Here is a 20,015-nt window from a genome sequence, read left to right as displayed (position 1 = left end):
GTATCGAACCCTTTGGCTCCAACACACACACGTGCTGAAGGTAATATGTCGGTAATCTCAAAAACGATACCTATAAACATCTCTAAGAATCCTAACATAATCGAGAATATCTTCATCGGAAGTGAGTGTTCCCCTGAAGAAATTCAAATTTACACCGACCTATTCAAGGAATATCGTGATGTATTTGCTTGGTCTTATGAGGAAATGCCCGGCATTGATCCTTCTATAGTCCAACATGAGATCAAGACGTACGAAAACGCAAAACCGATTCGTCAAAGGCTTCGGCCGGTTAACCCTAGGAAAGCAGCGGCTATCAAAGCCGAGGTTGAGAAGCTGCTAAGGGCAGGTTTTATATACCCTGTTCCTCTTACGGATTGGGTTTCGAATCCAGTCCCTGTGGACAAAAAGCAAGGAACAATCCGCGTATGCATCGATTTTAGGGACTTAAACAAGGCTTGTCCAAAAGACAATTACCCCACGCCATTTATTGATCAAATTATTGACGAGTGTGCGGGTAATGCGATTTTCTCCTTTATGGATGGTTTCTCAGGTTATAATCAAATCTCTATTCGTCCTGAGGATCAGCATAAGACTGCCTTCATATGTCCCTGGGGTACCTTTGCATATCGAAAGATGCCCTTCGGTCTTAAAAATGCTGGAGCCACCTTTCAGCGGGCCATGTCTTACGCTTTCCACGACATCAAACATATCATCGAGGCATACTTAGATGATCTCGCTGCTCGTTCTCGAAAGAGAACTGATCATCCTAGTCATCTTCGATTAGTCTTTGAGCGATGTCGTTTCTACAAAATCCGGTTGAATCCTAATAAGTGCGTTTTCGCAGTTACATCAGGTCGGTTGTTAGGGTTTATAGTTTCCAATGAAGGGATTCGGGTTGATCCCTTCAAGGTTGAGGCAATAGTTCAGTTGCCTCCCCCGTCTTCAATTCGTCAACTTCAAAGTCTTCAAGGGAAGGCCAATTTCTTAAGAAGGTTTATAGCAAACTATGCCGAGATCACTAAAGGATTCATGCGTTTGCTACGGAAAGGAGTTCCATTTCTGTGGGACGACTTTGCGCAGCGGTCGTTTGATGCTTTGAAAAAGGCATTAGTCTCTGCCCCGCTTTTGAGTCCACCGGATTACAGTAGAGACTTCCTTTTATATCTCGCTGCAGCAGAATCTACCATTGGTATGGTTCTAGTTCAGGAAGACGATGCTCTTGTCGAGCACGTGATTTATTATTTGAGCCGAGGCTTGATAGGCCCTGAACTCCGCTATTCTCCAGTTGAGAAGTTAGCCTTGGCAGCAGTCCATGCCGTCCAGAGGCTCCGTCATTACATTTTGCTACGCAAAACTTTTGTCTTAGCGGCGGTCAATCCATTCCAATTTGTCCTCAGTAGGCGAGTGATTGGGGGCAAATATAATAGATGGATAGTCATTTTACAAGAATTCGACCTCGAGTTCTTGTCCGCCAAGTCTAAGAAATCTATGGTCTTCGCGGAGCTAATTTCTGAGCTTCCTTGTGGAGAGGATGTTGTTTATGAGGAAAGTTTACCCGACGAACATATATTCCTCATCTCTTCACAAGACCCTTGGTATGGAGATATCATTGTTTATCTCCAGACTTTGAAGTTTCCCTCTACTTCCTCCAAGGATGAACGTCGCAAGTTACGTCACCTGGCTAAAAACTATGTTATCATTGGTGACACTTTATACCGTCGAGGGGTTGATTCAATTCTTCGACGTTGTTTAACCTTAGAGGAAGCAGAGTCTGTTCTTAATGATTGCCACAGTGGAGCTTGTGGTGGTCATCTATCCGGGCTTGCTACAGCCCAGCGCATCTTACGTGCCGGCTACTTTTGGCCTTCACTCTTTAAGGACTGTGTGGAAGCGGTAAAACGCTGTCACCCGTGTCAAATTTTTACTCGCAAGATGCGCGCGCATCCAGCTCCCCTTTTTCCCGTTGTCACCGTCGGTCCCTTTACTAAGTGGGGTATTGATTTTACGACTTGTAATCCGCCTTCAGCGGCAAATCACAAGTACATTATCGTGGCTGTAGACTACTTCACGAAGTGGGCTGAAGCCATGCCTACTTATAAGAACGACAGTGACACGGCCGCTTTGTTTCTTTTTAATCAAGTTATCTCAAGATTTGGTATCCCAAGAGAGATTGTCACTGACCATGGCAGTCATTTCCAAAATCAGCTAATGTCCGAATTGGCTTTTAAATTAGGTTTCCGTCAAGAGCATTCGTCTCCTTACTATCCTCAGGCCAATGGACAGGTCGAGGCGGTCAATAAAACTCTTAAGACGATACTCCAACGGACAATCGATAAAAATCAGTCCAATTGGCACATTATGTTGTATCCAGCTCTTTGGGCATACCGAACCTCCGTTAAAACGGCTACTGGTTTTACTCCTTTTCAGTTAGTTTACGGGGTGGAATCTATCTTTCCAGTCGAATGTGAAATTCCATCTCTGAAATTGGCTGTCGAGCTTCTTCCTGAGACTTCGAGTCTCGAGGAGCGCCTAGTTCACCTGGAACATCTCGATGAGCAGCGTCGAGATGCCGCCACGACGAATGAGGCCCATAAGAAAAGGGTCAAAACTCAGTATGATAAGTCTGTCCGACCTCGTGTCTTTTCTGAAGGTGACCTTGTCTTGGTCTATGACCAAGATAAGGACGCCTTGGGGGCAGGAAAATTCAAGCCTATGTGGTACGGTCCTTTCATTATCAAACGAGCCTTAGAAAAAGGATCGTATGAGTTAATTGATTTCGAAGGAAACAAGCTGGCGGAGCCCCGAAATGGGCTCTATTTAAAGAAGTATTTTGCTTAGTTTTACCAGGCAATGGCTTCTTTGTATTTTATGTATATTTGTACATATCTTATCGAGCGTTTTCTGATATCAGCACTTTTGGTCTGCTTTGGCAGGTGTTGATGGATGATTTGGTTTATTTTGGATTCGCCGATGGTGCTAGTCGGCACACTCGGAATCTTGCTTCCGCAGCTTGGGTACTTTATTACCCAACTGGTCAGTTGATGACATCGAGAGGCATGTGTATCGGTCCTGCTTCAAACAATATGGCCGAGTATACAGCTGTTATCAATTTATTATCCGAGGCAATCTCTTATGGGATCGACTCGTTGGTAGTGTATCTTGATTCTCAATTGATAGTGTCTCAGTTAAATAACATTTATCGGGTTAGAGATCCATCATTATATCGCCAATATTTAAGGGTGAGGTTGTTGCAAAGATCATTTACTTACATTAATTATTTGCACATTCCAAGATCTCAAAATTGGTTAGCTGATTCTATCGCTAATCAAGCATTAGACTGGCATATCAATCATTCATCACCATAAAATCATGCATCAAAAAGTCAAACTGTATATGTATATATATCGCAAAGCGTCTCGAGTGTACATATGTGTGTCCAAAAATATACAAAATTGGGACTCAAATGCCCATAATCATGTCAGGCATATCTAATGCCTCGGCTCTGGATGAGCAGCTAAATAACTAACTATAGCATTGGCCACGCGTCGAAAAACGCGAACCCAGTCACGTGGCATCCCAACCACATGACGCTGCATATCTGGAGGAAGGTCCTCTATCTCGGCCATCGGTACTTGATAGCTCAATCTCGCCAAGTGTCGCTGGACGTTGGCGAGGGTCCTTTCCGCATCCGCAGCCGCCTCTTCGGCTCCTCGGCCACGCCGTCCGTGCCGTGGGAATCCATCTGGTCGCACAGGCCCAATGTCTGGAACATGATCATCATATCAGTCATTTGGATCTCATCAAAAAAATATATTTTTCAAAGTTCATCATTATGCTTGAAAAATCCTAAAAATCATAAAATCATAAAAATCAAAAAAATCTTACCGATCTCGCCCCATGCTGCGTCTGGTGGTAACACTAGGTCAGGATCTCCTCGGAAATCCAGTCCAGCATAGGGGTAGTCGTCTATGGCGATGATCTGTTGCTCCCACCAAGCAAAAAAGTCGTTGTCGAATGCATTCCTGGGCACTTCCCCACCCCCCAGACGTTTCATCAAGTCAGCCCACCGGCCCATACGTGGATCACGTGGACTACTGATGGGAACTGCTACCCTGGGGCGAAGTGCGGGAACCTTCTCGAAGAAAAATGTGCATAAAATGGTTCCATACCCAAAGTTCTTGGTCTGTCCCTTCCTGATAGAAGCAAGCTGCTCCTTCATGTTGGCAAGTAGAGGAGTACACCAGTCAAACACCGTGGTGAGACAGTCCACTGCTACGCTCATGTTTACCCGTGATGCCTGATGTAGCGAAGATGATCCGTTCACTCGAGCTATGGTGAACAAGATTATTCGCAGTGACAAACTCGCCACGTGTGGGATCGAGATCTGACTCCCGACCTTCCGATGACCTGGGCAGTAAAGTTGTACATAGTCGTCCACACTGAGACTATTCCGGGTCCTGCCCCGGGAGTGTACTACCTCTCCCCTTCGGGAAAGGCCCGTGATGAAATATATATCTTCCACTTCTATCCTGAGTGGCATCTGATCAATCATAAAAGCTTCTTCCTCGACATCCCAATAATCAATAAGTCTCTCGAGCAGACGCACATTTGCTTTCATATTCGGCAACTTGAAGAATTTTAACAATCCGCATCCCCGTAAGGCATCTAATGCCTCATCATTGTCCATAACTTCATTATCTACAGCTGAGTGCTCTCTTTCACGCCATGTGAGAGTCATCCTGGAAGAAAAAATCATTTTCATCCATTAGTTTTTTGTATAAAAATTTTTTCGCTGCGCACACGCGGTTTACCCTATACACAGTCGCGTGTAGGGCCGTCGTATACGCGATTTATATACATCCAACCCGCGTGTACGCCGCAGAGCAATTTTTTGCAAAAATCTAACGGTGAAACACTAATTAAACTTCCTAAAAACTATCACAATTGATTGCAAGACAAGTTTAGTGCTTACCTGGAAGTTTTCGGCAAGTTTGAACGGTTGAATAAGTCACGGGGAAAGTTTGCTCCTTTTGCTCCACAATTTGCTCTCCAAGTCAAACGGTGAAAATGGTAAGTCCAAAATTTCTTTTTATAAGTTTTGAAAATGCAAAATTTTTTCAAAATTTTATTTTGTTTGGTTTCATGTCACTTTTAACTTGGGAGCTTGGAATGTCGAGATTAAGTTGTTTTTCAGGACATTTTGAACATTTTTCGACGGTTCGAGATGGTTCCATGACTGCTGACCCGTCATGGCAAGTATTGTGTTCTCACTGGCATATAGGTTAGGAACACCATTTTTCCGTTGCATTATGCATACTAGCCTCCATTTGACCGATACATCTGCCGTAGGGTCGATCCCATCATGTTATGGTTCGCAAGCCATTTTCACTCGCCGATTCTTTAAATCATGACATGACGGTAGAGCCATCCTTTTACATGGGCATCCTAGTTAGCACCTCACTGACATTTGTTGCCCATGCTGCTTCATTTTGAGTAGGCTCGGGAGTCCTCTGTAGTCCCGCCATGACCTATGCGTTGAAGACTCATTCTTCTTTGCTTCTTCGCTTCGTTCTGGCCTTATACCCTAGAGGCTCCTATGTGTGTTGAGTTGTACTTCTGCATTGCATGTTGACCATTTGCACCTTTTGGCCTATAGCCGGCTTCACTTGGACTCGTGTTTAAGCCTACTTTTGACCATGACGTCTGCAAAATCAACCTTGCATACCCTTGACCTCTGCAGCTTGACATACCCAGATCCGTGGAAGGAACATACCTCTGAGTGTCACTGACCAGTTTTTCACCTCCCTGCATTGAGCATAGGAACGTTCCTTTCCCAGGAACTAGATCATCTGTTTCACCGACACTCGTTCTTTCCACTGTACCATAGCATTCTTTTATTCTTTTTCCGGCTTATCAGAAAAAGACAAAAAAATTAAATATTCCAAAAAGAGCGGGAACAGGGACATTATTTCCATTTATTGTTGGCAGCTAGAGTCAGTCGTGTCGCCCTTGAACAAAGCACTCAAAACAAAGTCTCCTCCGCATGGGTGGGATTTAGTTTGACTTAGGTAAGCCATAACCTTGTTATCGAGTCAGTTCTCCCCCGATTGGTTATCTCTTCCAATCATATGGAGGGTTCGTTCGTGCCTCCTGCATGACGAACTTATACAGATTCATTATATGCTGCCACATAGTCACATTGAGTTGTGCTTTTGTTCAAGGGAAGTTAGCCTGAGTCGGCCTTTCTGCGGTGTCTCTTGACTCATTTTTCAGTCGGCCATCCCTGGTTGTCAGTGTCATGTCTATCATCACATTAGTTATATTGGTCCTTCACTCGTGCCGGTTTGAGAAGGTCCCCATTGACTTCTTGCTGGCGGGTCTTGTCCTTATCGACGACAACACATTGCTCTGAGGGCAGACCTAGAGACCGCACCCTGGCCCTATTTTCATTATTGATAGGTCACCTTGTGCTCAGCATCGATCAGTATCATGGGTCTTTGACTGAGTGGTTTCCCTTGTGTTCGACATCAGCATACATTATCACACATTGGGATTCGTGCAGTACCTTGGTTTCCATTTGACCCTATTGGTGGATACCTCGCCTCTGTGTCAGCTTTCATTATTGGTTGGTTCAGAGGGTTTCTGCCGTGCGCTAGCGACATCTTGTGTACGCCGGAAACGTACTTCGGTTGGGTTACTACATCTTTTTCGTCCGATTCCTTCCACATTATTGGCCTACGGGTTACACTCGCGCTAGATTGATGGAGGATGCCTTAATGCCTTCCTTCTAGCGGATCTTTCCCTATCGACTCCGACTCATTGCTCTGGGGCAAAGATCTAGAGTCCATTTGGCAGTACCTTGGGGTTTGCAGTCATTAGTGGCAGATTCCTCGCTATCGACAGTGGGAAACCATCATTGTCTCCTGATTGATAGATTCTTACAGGTGTTCGACTTCAGCTCATCTATTCACACTTGTTAGATTGTACTGGGTACCTTGACGCTCATTATCATTATCGGTGCGTAGTCTCGCGTTTGTTAACGGTATACATCAATGACCGGTAATCAAACGATTTCTCACATGGTCGACTTCAGATCATTTATTCCCATGGTGTAGAAATGTACCACGGCGGTCGGTGAAGACCTCAGGTTGTATCAGCATTCATTGGTTCACTTGACAGTTGCTCCTGTTGCTGCTAGTTGATACCACTCCACCTCATATGTTGCAGTCAGTCATGGCGACATTCTATATGCTGGCACCTGAGTTTGCAGTGTAGTACCATCCTATTCCATCATGTTCAGTTGGTACCTTATGGGATCAGTCTTTGATTTCAGTGATCCGTTGCATCTTTCAGCATCATTGACAGTTTTATATGTGATATTCAGACATGTACTTACTCATTATGATCAGATGATCCATTATGTATTTTACAGTCATTTATACTTGTATACTTAGTGGATCCGCTTGTACTTGATATGCGGACATGCTTTACTTTTCTTGAGCATGGGTATGCCCGCCTCAGACAGTGTTTCTTTCTGATCTCCTTTCGGTGGCTTGGCAGGCTGAATTCTGGTGAAGTCCTCCTCGGTTTTTCGGCAGAGTTCCTTTCCTTGTACTTACTTAATGTATTTCGGCCATCATGTTCCCCTTCTGACCTCATACATTAGGGGGCATCTGTTATAGCTCCAAATCTCACTCTTATGGTTTGTGATGCTGCACTTATGGCCTAGGGCAACCCCTCCTTCCAGACCTGGTCCAAAAATTTAAAAAACAGTGTTTTATTCCCTATACGTGACTTTGCCCTGTGTTAAACGCGTGTACACGCGGGTCTGTCATACCCAACCCGCGTGTATCTATTAAAACACTTAAAAAAATATAATTTCCTCTTTTTCGGGCGGTGATCGCGGGTTTACCTGCTGGATCACCTGTTAGTGCCCGTGGCCCAACTGTTCCCAACCAACTCCTAACTAAAAAACTACTTTGGAGAGGGTATAAAAAGACATCAAAGGGAAGGCCAAGGGGAGAGAGAAAGGAGAGCAAGATTATTATGCTGAGATTTTTCCCTTAGACCAGGTCTGAAGTCCTTGGTGCATTCTGCACTTCCCCCATTTTGCATAGGAAACCCTTGTTTCCATGTGTATTGGTGATCATTCATCCTTGACATCATCATTGAGTAAGACTTGGAAGGAGCTCTTGTTGGAGGCTGGAGGCTGGAACGAATCCGGGAGGAAGCTTGCTTGGAGCCTGCTGAAGGTGTTCAGGTGATATCTTTCCGATATATGTACTTTATTTGCCTTTATATATAAAGAAACACGTCTTTGTTCCCGAATAATCTTTCTTTATGCTTATGAGATTCTTGTGTTGAATTCTTATGAAAGTGGTTACTTAAAGATTTTTTATAACTAACTTTATAACATAAAGATGATTTATATATAAACTTCTATACATGTATTGTTGTATTCTTTGATTTGTTTGTCTTGCAGGTCAAAGAAAGAAGAAGGGAACTCCAAGAAGGGTTTGCACCCTAACGGTCTTCTCGAACGTAGGACCTTAGGTATGTACCCTAAACATTAGAATTTGCTTAAAAGTAAAAAAGATGGCTGTGTGTGTGTGTTTCTTTGTATAAGCAATTTTCAGTCTGGTAGAGTCTTAGCCCAAAGGACCCTAGGGGTATTTTCCCTTCAACCAGATAGGCGCTCATTTCAAGGAAACCTCGTTAAAAGGTATTGTTTGTGAATATAAATTTTAAAAGAAATAAACCAAACTATTCGCTGAACATACCCCGCCTTATTATATTTCCTTTATCGCGATCAGAGCTATTAGTATGAAACGCTAAACCCAATCCATTGAATCTTCTGATTGCAATTCGCGATTTATCGTTGATCTCTGATCGGGGAAATATAAAGACATTCTCACAAGGATCATTAAGCATATGGCCGTTGCGATGGGTAATTATGACATATATTTACTACGATTTGCGGATATGATGGTTATTAATTTCACAGTTAAGAGTGAATCCTTTGAGGATTTCAGCCGTGGTGATTCTTAATTACATTTAGTTTATCATATGCAAATTGCCTTAACTGTTTTCATTATGTATTAAGCTTTTAGCACAAATATTTCTCTGTTACATTTTCCATTGTCTGTGTAGAGCCTCTATGAGATTATGAATCCAGAAAAGATGGGAAAGAAGGTGAAGAAAGCCAAGGCCCTTGTCATAGTTAAAGAACTAGAGCCGAATAATAAATGATTGAAATCAGATACAACTTGCCTTGATTTAGGAAAAGCAAGCTGGGAGAGTATCTATAATTTACTCGAAGTGGAAGAACCTGAAGAACTTGAAGTAGAAGCTACAACAGATTCTACAAGTAAATCAGAGAATACTTTGAAAGAATTGGCCTGCTCATACCTACACAGAATAGCAGCGCGTCCCAAAGTTTTGCCATATAATGACGTGGTCAGATGGATTGTTGAAAGCATTGCAACTACAGACAGGACATTTAGTACAGCTGAAGGAAAAGTGTTCGGGTCATTTAGAGCAGAGGATCTCAGACAAATGTATCATTTACCCAAGCCAGAGAAGTATTATAATAAAGCATTCTTAGAAGCTTTTGTGAAGGAAAACGACATTGAATCAGATCCTATCAGGCAATGGAGACACTTCCTGACCAAACACAAGCATGAGACATCGGGTATGTACTCTGTAGATTCATTAGCCTCTCCTTATTGTTATGCTGGCGCATTGATGTGCAGAATCTTTGGAGTCCATAATTCCGCTAATTTCTCTATAGCTATGGTTGCTTTAATGGAAGTTGCAATTCACAGCTATATTATATATTGGGAAAATATTCTCTTTGATAATATGGCCACCGAGATACTTGAATATAGAAGAAAGAGGTCTGTGGTTTCCCGGTGATACCTCCTTTTTACTTCAGTGCCTACATAATGGACACCATCTATTTTAATTCTGAATACCCCATTCTCAGATGGAAATGGACTCCCTAGCATCCCAATCCCATTCACATATATCACAAAGAGCTATGGAAGGCCCATTATAAGAACCATTGTACAGAATTTGTAATGGTTTTATTCTTCCTGTACATTACTCCTTATTCAATAAGCCTACCCCTTTGATAGCCGAGGAAGCAGTAATTGACCTAACAATAGTGGGTAGTTGGTTTGGAGAAGAGAAATTCACATATATATTGCTTTTTGGCAGTCTCACTGATCCTCTCGTTCTTCCTCTGTATGTACCTGATAAACTACTAGCCTGGGAATTAGCATATCAGATAACAGTTGCTGGAATGTCAAAGACCCTTAAGGATTCCAAGAAACACATGTGGCCTACATTTCCCCTTCGATGTGGTGCCTTTACCCTGCATGATTTTAAACATGCAAAGAAAGAGGTCGAGAAAATCAAGTTGTTAAATCTTGCAACTATTCCAAAAAGACAGTATGACCCTAGAAAGGTTGCCTATAATGTTACTTCTAGGCTAAAATCACCACATTTGATCATGAAGAGGAAAGCCTTGACGACTTGTTTTCTTCAGTAGAACTATTTTTCCAGGTCAAAGGATTGGGTAAGACTAAATTAGGAATAGAAGGATTAGAAAAATTCAATAGGCTCAGGGCCTAGAGATTGGAAACCCTACCTTTAGATTTATTAGTTACAACCTCAAGAGTTCAACCACAAGGCCACAGTGAATAGAAAATCACTAAGAATGCTCCCGAAAAAGAGAAGGTTCCTGAGAAGAAGAAGACACCAGAGCAGGAGCAGAAGCAGGTAACAATTAGTGAACCCCTTGATACACACATTAATGTTGACCCTAAGTTGATCAAGGAATGGGAACAATTTTATTCTATCATCAGTAATCGAGAGAACACCCAAGGGTTCACTACACCAGAGATGTCTACAACATAGAAATCAGTAGTCAACATAGTTCCAATTGTAGGAACAAGCGGCCCACCCAAGCTTCATAAATACATAGAGATCATCCCTAAAAATCTCACTGATGAAATTTTTTTGTATATAGAAGAGATACCACCACTAGATGTCTTCTACAACCCTAAGCATAGGGATGTAATTAAAAAATAGAGAAAGAAGAGGAAAATTGATCACTCTCCTCTTTTGACTTCTCAGATGGAAATGATGAATGTGGTATGGAGAGAGGAAGTAAATCCCTTCGAAGATTTAGCCAAACTTTCTCAGTATGCCGGAGAATATACAGTGGAAACAATAGATAAGGTTTCAAAGGTTAATCATTTATTGGAGGAAAAAGCTCAAGCGATCATTTAGCTAGAGGCACAATCAGTGGAACGACAACAAAGAATAGAGCAGCTTGAGCAGAAATTGGCAGAACAGAGACAGATTAATGAAAAATTGAATGAGCAATTAATTAATGAAAAGCAGAGAATTGATGAACACGCAATCCATAAACAACAAGAGTTATCCAAAGCATTGAACAAAATATAGCTATTGAACGAGCATGTGAATAAATGAAAAGAAGAGAAAATCTCTCAATTGAAGGATCAAATAGAGCGATTCAAAGGATATCCCAAGGTAGAAGAATTCAGAACTGAAGCCCTGGAGATGACCAAGGCTCTATCTCGGCAGTTGGACCTTCTGTGTTATAATATCTCATTGGTTGTTCCTTTATGTGATATCTTAGCAACTATGATCGATAAGTCAGTAGATGCAAGGCTTGAGTTAGAGAAGGCAAATGAAAGCTTAAATAAGTTTCTATCTTGGCAAGATTCAAATGAAGGAAAAGCTGCCAACCTGCCAAAGATATAGGAGTCACATAAAGAAATCCTATTTTTCGAATGGGAGTCTCAGTTAATGAAAGTTGAGAGAGCTACATCCAGATGCAGATCAACGAAAAATAATTTGATTGAATTAATAAACAATAGTATGTATTTATGTAATCTAATAACAGAATGTTCTCCAGGCAAACTCCCATAGGTGAAATCATTAGAACAATAGTGGAAATGGGAGCTAATGCAGAGAAAAACTGATCAAGGGCATTCACAACTTAAGATGGGAAGCGTTTTGGTTTTTCTTTATAAAATCACATAGTCAGCAAATGGCGATGAAGTGTCTCATAGATGCGATTAACCACATGATCCCCAAACTTGCCGATGACACATTTACAGCTCAGTTACACTCTCGTATGAGTCAGCCATCAGAGGTCCAGCCAATGCTTGCCATTTGTCAACTAAGATCATAAGAAGATAAGCCAATTCAGTGAATGCTTTCAACTGACTGTAGCACTGCTATTTCGAGATAAATTCCATATTTTTATGTTTTGGTTATACCAACACATAGCATATTTCTTTCATAGTTTGTTATTTTTGTAGTATTTATAGACCCTTTCATGTTTTTAGAAAAAGTCCTAAATTTTGTATTAAGACTTAAGTCGGGAGTTGCACTACTGTGCTTCCGATATATTTATTTTTATAAGACTGGACCTGAATTCTAAATTTTGATAAGGAAGGCTTTTATGAGATATGCATTTTTTCTTCCTATGAAAGTATTCCCAAATTAGAAGACAAAATTTGAATGTGATTCATATTGGAGGAGATCAAAATGCATACGGTACTACTATCTATGTTTTCGCTTTATTTTTCTATGTGAATTAGCATTTATCAACTTTGCTATTATTGATGTGTATATGTTTCTACAACAATTCTTTAACCTGTCACTATTGAATGTTTCTGAATTGTCATATTTCATATATATATGTCAGTGATATATTACGATCAATGCAATAACATTTTAATTATTACTTTGTTCAATTAATTGAACATAGTAATTATCATATGGATACATATTTTTATTTATGAGTAAGTCATCTTCATCTTTACTTTTCAATAAAAACAATCAAGAATCACACTAAGAGAAAGAATTCCCGGGATAGATTAGTTATCTTTGTATATTTTTGCACTTTAGAATAGAGGACTTATCACTCCCGTTATACATTACCAAACAATCATCCATCAACTCATATATCATTGGGAAACTGGTCCCATTACATCCAGTCAGAGCCACCACACCAAACGGAAAAGAAGCTGCTTTAAGGTCTGGACCGGGTGGTTTTCCCCAATGTTTATGTAGCGATTTTCAAGGCATTAATAGGCCACTATTGCTGGGCCGAGTGTGATGAGGGCGAACCACAGGCTCGTTGGAAGGGTTTGTGGTAGAGGGATCTCTATTTGGGTGGCCTGTGAGCATAGCAAGATGATTGTGGTAGGCTACAGTCCATACCATCTCTAAACAATGCTAGTGAAGGGTTGTGTTTGGAGCCAAAATGAGCCCATAACACCATCATAATAGGAGGCCCCTCTTCCCTTACTAGGCCGCAAAAATTAAGGACTATTTTGGTTTCAAATGAAGGGCTGGTGTAGCATACTAGTGCCCTAACTAAGAATAATGTAGGGCAATGGTGGAACAACACACATAGAGTCATGTTCACCTTGTGTTGGGTCAAGCAATGACTAGTTTGTGATCATTTTACATTGCAACTTGTAGGTGCCATTTGGAGAACTTTCCGTGGAGGTGAAAATTTCATCTTAGGATAAGAATCTACAGTGAAGTATTGGGCATTATTGGTCTGGTGGAGGGCAATGTGTTGATAGCCCAAAGTAGCCCTAGATGAGCTATATTGAAGTGACTAAGAGGAACTAAATATTGGGTGAAGATTGGTGCCGAAGTGCAGTACCTTGATAGACTAAGGTGACTATTAGCTTGTAGGTTTGGAGATTGGTATTAGGCCTACCTAGAGAGCAGATATGATCAGCCCGTGTACATGCTACGGAAGTGATGTGAAGCAATGTTAGGTGGCAACCCTCGTGGAGTCTCGATGTGTTGTCCTTTGAAGGACTATGGGGCAACTAGTGAGAAATATGGGAGAAAAGGACTGGCATGAAAAGATACGACTTAGAAGCTGCAACAATGTTTTTCATTGCATCCTGTATACCATATAATGTTGTATTATTCAGATTGATTTAATATAACGAATATTGGGTTGTACATTATCATAAAAAATTTGTTAAAAAATTTGTATACTTTGGCATATGTGATTTACTTATTTATATTTCCACTGTGCAAAGTAGTTTTGGTTGAGATTCTTGATTTGGTAGCGTCAATGATTATAAGATTCTAACCTAGACCCAAGATCGTGGAAATTCAATAGTGAACTGTGGTGTGCTCGACATTATATCAACATCTTCATTCTGCGGCTCCTGTTTCATCTGGATGTCTATTACTTCAATCAAGTGCTCAATCTGCTAAGAAATCTCTCGATCCTGCATCTGTGCACCTTCCTCCTCAGATGCTAGCTCATTCTGTTGCTTCTCTTCAACCTATATCTGCATTGTTTCTTCTGTCATTGTGCCTTTCCTTTCTTCTTCCTCTTGCTTCCGCTCCTCTTCTTATTCCCTCCTCCTTAACTCCTATTGTTCCTTCCGTTTCTGCTCTCCCTCCTACAACTTCAGTTCTGCTTCTTACAACCTATGATTTCCCTTCTTCCTCCACTCTACTCACGGTATCCTTTGCTTCCTCTTTTAGTTTTCTCCTAAATATTCTTTCATGATGATAGGATCTTCTCTCATCTTGCATATTTTTTTCTCCCTCTCGACTGTCTACAATCTTCCTTTTTCCCTTTTCCTACATAGGATTGTTTCCTTCTACTATTGTTTCTTACAAAAATTTTTATGTCTGTGGAGTAGCCTTTGAAGTCCCTACTAAACTAATATACTCATGGAGTTTGGAGGCATTCTATGAAATACTCCATGGATCCTCCTCTGGCCAATGGAATTCTGCTCCGATCCACGGAAAGTAAATTCTCACACAATGGTCTTTACAAATACCATGGGCATCATACAAATTAATTTTCCAAGCACTGAATGAAATCCTAACTATTTCCTTTCCCTCAACATCCACAAATTTCAAGTTCTGTATCTCTAATAATCCAATTTGAAAAGGGAGAGTGAGCCATGGTTCTTTCTTCTTCCTATTTAAAGCTGCTGAAAACCCTCTAGTGAGATGATATGACACTTCTTGCATGACAAGCTTGTCGGTGGCATACCTTGGTAAAACTTGCAGAGGCTTCTCTCTGTCGAACACTCTAAGGAAGGTACCACCTGGTGGGGCATACCAATCTGTGATGTCTGTTATTTCCTCCATTGTTGCTCATGACATGCAAGGTGGATCTTCTTCAAAGATGAGCTTGGAAAGTGGGATGATGAATTGGTCAGTTAGTTGTGCCATTACTCCTCAATGACTACAATCTGAAAGAAACTTGAAATAGATATGCACGGTAGATGCTCGTGGTGTCCATTTCTATTTCATGCCAAGGAACTCTTGTTTTGCATAGATTGCATCCAATAAATATGCATACATATAGAACCTTGTTTTCTCACCATTGGGAGGACTCCGAGCATGTGCTACACGGGCCCTCAAATATCGAGTCAATAGATCTAACCAGTTGAAAAACTTCCCCTCATTCACAACCTAGTTCAATACAATTTCCCACCCTTCAGGAAAGGTCTCCATGCTTCACTGACCATGGATCCTACAAGCTAAGATAACCAAGAGCTGGTAGGCCTTCTTGAGGGGATTTTTCTTGTATAAATGTGTGGGTGTCTGTCTAAATTTTGATGGCTCTTTAACCCAACCTTTGAAAATGTATCTTGTGTTCACATAGATGTGGGTGGAATAGAAGAATGAGTCCATGAGATCCAATAGCTTGGGCAAGTGATACATGTGCTAATAATTTTATGCCTAAAAGGTGGCAATCTTTTGTATGTCGGCACTACTCAATGTCATGGTCTTCTCATCAATGTGTGAGACTATCTAGATGATGACATCTACACATGGGAAGGATGGACATTTGCATGCAAAATTGTCTAGTCTTGACTATTGGATATTGAGATACACCTATCGGTCCTCTAGATCTGCCTCAAGGATCTTTGCTAAAAGATAATTATTAGCTTGATGCAGTGTTAGTGTTGACCACTTTTCTATAAAAAATTGAGTGTCTACATACACTAGCAAGTCTACTGATGTTTGTTCAACTGCTTCCCCAGTATCTATTTTAGTGGTCTCTTTTGAAGCAGATCTCTTCGGTGCCATGGTAAAAATCACTGTTGTAGATAAGTGCTTCACAAGTGTGGTATTTGTGGGACAAAAGGACACTCATGGTAAGAAAACATTAGCTTCAATAGATCTACCTTCAAAGCATGATCAAGTAGAAAACCGGTCAACTAGAGAGAAAGAGTGCGTAATTTTTATCAACAAGGGAGATTTGTTGAATGTGGGAATTGCGCATTGTATAGTCCTAGCAACCAAGGATGAAATTCGAGTGCGCAGTCCCAGCCTTGGCAGAGATTGGGAGAGACTTCACATTGCGTAGTATCAGTGGCCAAGGTGAGAGGTTGAACCCTAAAACTATGCAGTGAATAGTTGGAGCCAGCCTATACTGCGAACTACATAGTTCCAAAGGCTAAGCTTGTGGTCTGAGCCTTAGGATTGTGAAGTGCCCAACTGGGCAAGGGAAGATCTGGCTAAAGAAAGTGCATATCTACTTGGTGGAAGTGTGAAAATGAGAAGATGTGAGTGATGATGTGAAGTTGAGTGTAAAAATGACTAAGTATCAGTAAATAAATGTAGTTCAAGTGAAATAACTAATCAAACATAAGGAAAATCAAGTATGTGGGGAGAGTCACTGCAACGATGACCATCGATGCAAAAACAAGAAAACCAATGCGACACTTGTGAAAGGAAAATGAAAACTTAAAAAAAAACTTCTAAAAGTTAAATCAAGTTGAAACACCAACAACTATGAAGATAAATAAGTAAATCCACACTCACAAAAGCAAAATGACAAAAAGCGATAGAAAAATCAGCAAAAGACGACAAAAGCTAAACTCACCAGGAAAAGCGATGACCACTACATCGAAAGTTCCTTGATCTACTCAAGGATGATAGAGCTCCAAGATTGAATGTGAAAATGAGCTCTAAAGGCATCGATTAAATAGATTTGAGTGAATTAGGGTTTATGACGCACATGCCTAAAATCAAGGAAAGGGCAACACTTAGTGGAAGTTTCTAAAAATAGTGAAAGTGCCTCATTTGGGATACTAAAAATAGATCCCTATTTTTTAGGGATGCATTTTTCTTTTTTTTCTTTTTTTACTTTTTTCGTGGAAACTTGCCATACACACTGTCGAGAAAGATTTCGCAGTTTTGGGGAACTAGGCAGCTTTCTGCCTCAATGCACTGTGTAGTTTCTGAGCTCAGTGAAGGATTGCACAGTTTTTATGCTCAGTGCTAGGTTTCCTTCCATGACTGCACAGTTTCTGAACTCAAGGCTGATTGCGACTCAGAAGTGTACAATTCCCAACATTAAGGCTGCTTGCCCTTAAGGATTATGAAATTTCTATGGACAAGCCCAAAACTATTGTGAGACCAAGTTAGGAGATCAACTTGTGGGTTAGAAAGATTAGATAAGTGTTAAAACAAGTAATCACAAGAAAAAATGAAAATATAAGTCTCAGTTGAAGCATGAATACATGTATCAATGCAAAATTATCTCATGTGGATAGGAAGGAAGCCTTGAAAATCAAAGCATAGGAAAATTTTTGGAGGGTAGTTGTAGCCGCTATAACAGATTATGATAGAGACATGAAGGATATATGGTAATCCCTATGACAGAGATATCATGACAGACCTATGATTGTTCTATTGCATTTTTATTTCTAGTCTTCCCTCTACATAATTGCTTATGATGATATGGGGTGATTGCAATGTGAAAATGTTGAAATAGTTTTAAAATGAAATTATGTACAATAGAGACTTCTAGCCCTAAGAAAATTAAAATTGTTACTACTCTACTGGTTAGTAAATATATAATAATTTAAAATGGTGCAAAATAGTAAAATAAAAAATCTTCAATTTGAATCAATTAGATTGGCCAAGAAATGAAGCTTGGACATGCATTTTAGTGAAGCGAGACAATTTTTCCTTGCTTCACAAAAATGTGTGTCCAACCATCATTTCAAGGAAAAATTGAATGATTCAACTTGGACAGTATTTTTTTACAAATAAGAAACATTAATACAATTGAATATTTTAAATTTTTCACATATATATTTATGTTCTTAAAGAGTACTCCAAATTTCATGGATTTCATAGGGTAAAAGGTAGGGTTTGTGTGCTCAAATAAATGCACACCAAGACCTGTAATTAATTGGCAACGATATAATGATCATTCCATCCTATGGTTCTGCAAAATTGTACCTCGTCCTTGTGGTGTAATAACACCCTAATGGGCCTTAGTTCTTAGGTATGAAAATAACCTCTTTGGGCCTTCTTTTCTGTGATATGAGAAAAGATTATGACATAGATATGAAGGAGATATGTGAAGCCCTATGACAAAGATATTATGACAAAACTATGATTGTTTTGTTGCATTTTTATTTCTAATGTTCTCTCTGCATAATTTCTTATGATGATATGGGGTGTATGCAGTGTGAAAACATTGAAGTTTTTTTAAAATGCAATTATCTACAACAAATACTTCTATCCCTAAGAAACTTAACAATTTTACAATTCTAATAGTTAGTAAATATATAAAAATTTAAAATTTTTCTAAATAGTAAAACAAACAATCTACAATTTAAATCAATCAAATTGGCCACGAAATGAAGCATGAGTGTGCAATTTAGTGAACCAAGGGAATTTTGGCCTACTCACAAAAATTCATGCCCAACCTTCATTTCAAGGAAAAATTGAATGACTCGACTTGGATAGTATTTTTTACTCATAAGTAACAGTAATACAATTAAATATTTTTAATTTTTCACATATATACTTTTGTTCTTCAACAATACTCCAAATGGCATGGATTTCATAGGGTAAAAGTTGGCAGAGTTTGTGTGCCTCAAATAAATGCACAATAGGACCTGTAATTAATTGGCAGTGATCTAATGGTCATTCCATCCTATGGGTCTGCAAAATTTTACCTCAATCTTGTGGTGTAACGATTTCATAATGGGCCCGAGTCATGTGGTTTAACAACTACCTAATGAGCCTCACTTTTTTAGTATGACAACAACATCTTTGGGCCTTCTTATCTATGATATGAGAAAATATTATGACAAAGATATGAAGGAGATATGTCGATCCCTATGAAAAATATATCATGACAATCCTATTACAGTTCTGTTACATTATTATTTCTAATGTTGTCTCAACGTTATTGCTTATGATGATATGGCGTGAATGAAATGTGAAAATGTTGAAAATGTTTTAAAATGCAATTATCTACAACATAAACTTCTAGCCCTAAGAAAATTAACAATGATACTAATCTCTTGGTTAGTAAATATATAACAATGAAAAAGTGTGTAAAATAGTCAAATAAAAAATATACAATTTGAATCAATCAGTTTGGCCAAGAAATGAAGCTTGGGTGTGCACTTTAGTGAAGCAAATAATTTTTTCCTACTTCACAAAAATGCATGCGCATAATTCATTTCAAGGCCAAAATTGAATGATTCTTCTTGGAGAGTATTATTTTACCTATAATTAACATTAATACAATTAAATATTTTTATTTTTTCACATCTATATTTATGTTGCTCAAGAATACTCCAAATGGAAATGATTTCATGTAACAAACCATAGCTCATTTCCATGTAAATAAACTAAAACCAAGGTCATGGGTCACATATTACAAGTTGAATGATGGGAAAACATCAAATTGGGCATCACTTGTGGTTTATGAATGGCTAAGGAAATTGTCAATGGCATTGACAAAGGGAAAGAGGCAATAAATGACATTTAACTATGAGAAATAAAGGAAAATGGGAGAAAATGGAGATTAAGAGACAAAAATGTGCATGCAAGGTAAATTAGAGAGAAAATGAAGGAAAATGAAAGAAATATGAGACATCAAGGATTAAAAGGCATCAGATAAACAATTCACATCTTTAGCTCAAATTTTGATCAGTTTT

The sequence above is a fragment of the Pinus tabuliformis genome, chromosome 8 (assembly GCF_031772625.1).
Source record: "Pinus tabuliformis cultivar Carrire ecotype Pingquan chromosome 8, CPIR1, whole genome shotgun sequence".
NCBI lineage: Eukaryota > Viridiplantae > Streptophyta > Pinopsida > Pinales > Pinaceae > Pinus > Pinus tabuliformis.
Note: the sequence above shows the minus strand (reverse complement) of the source record.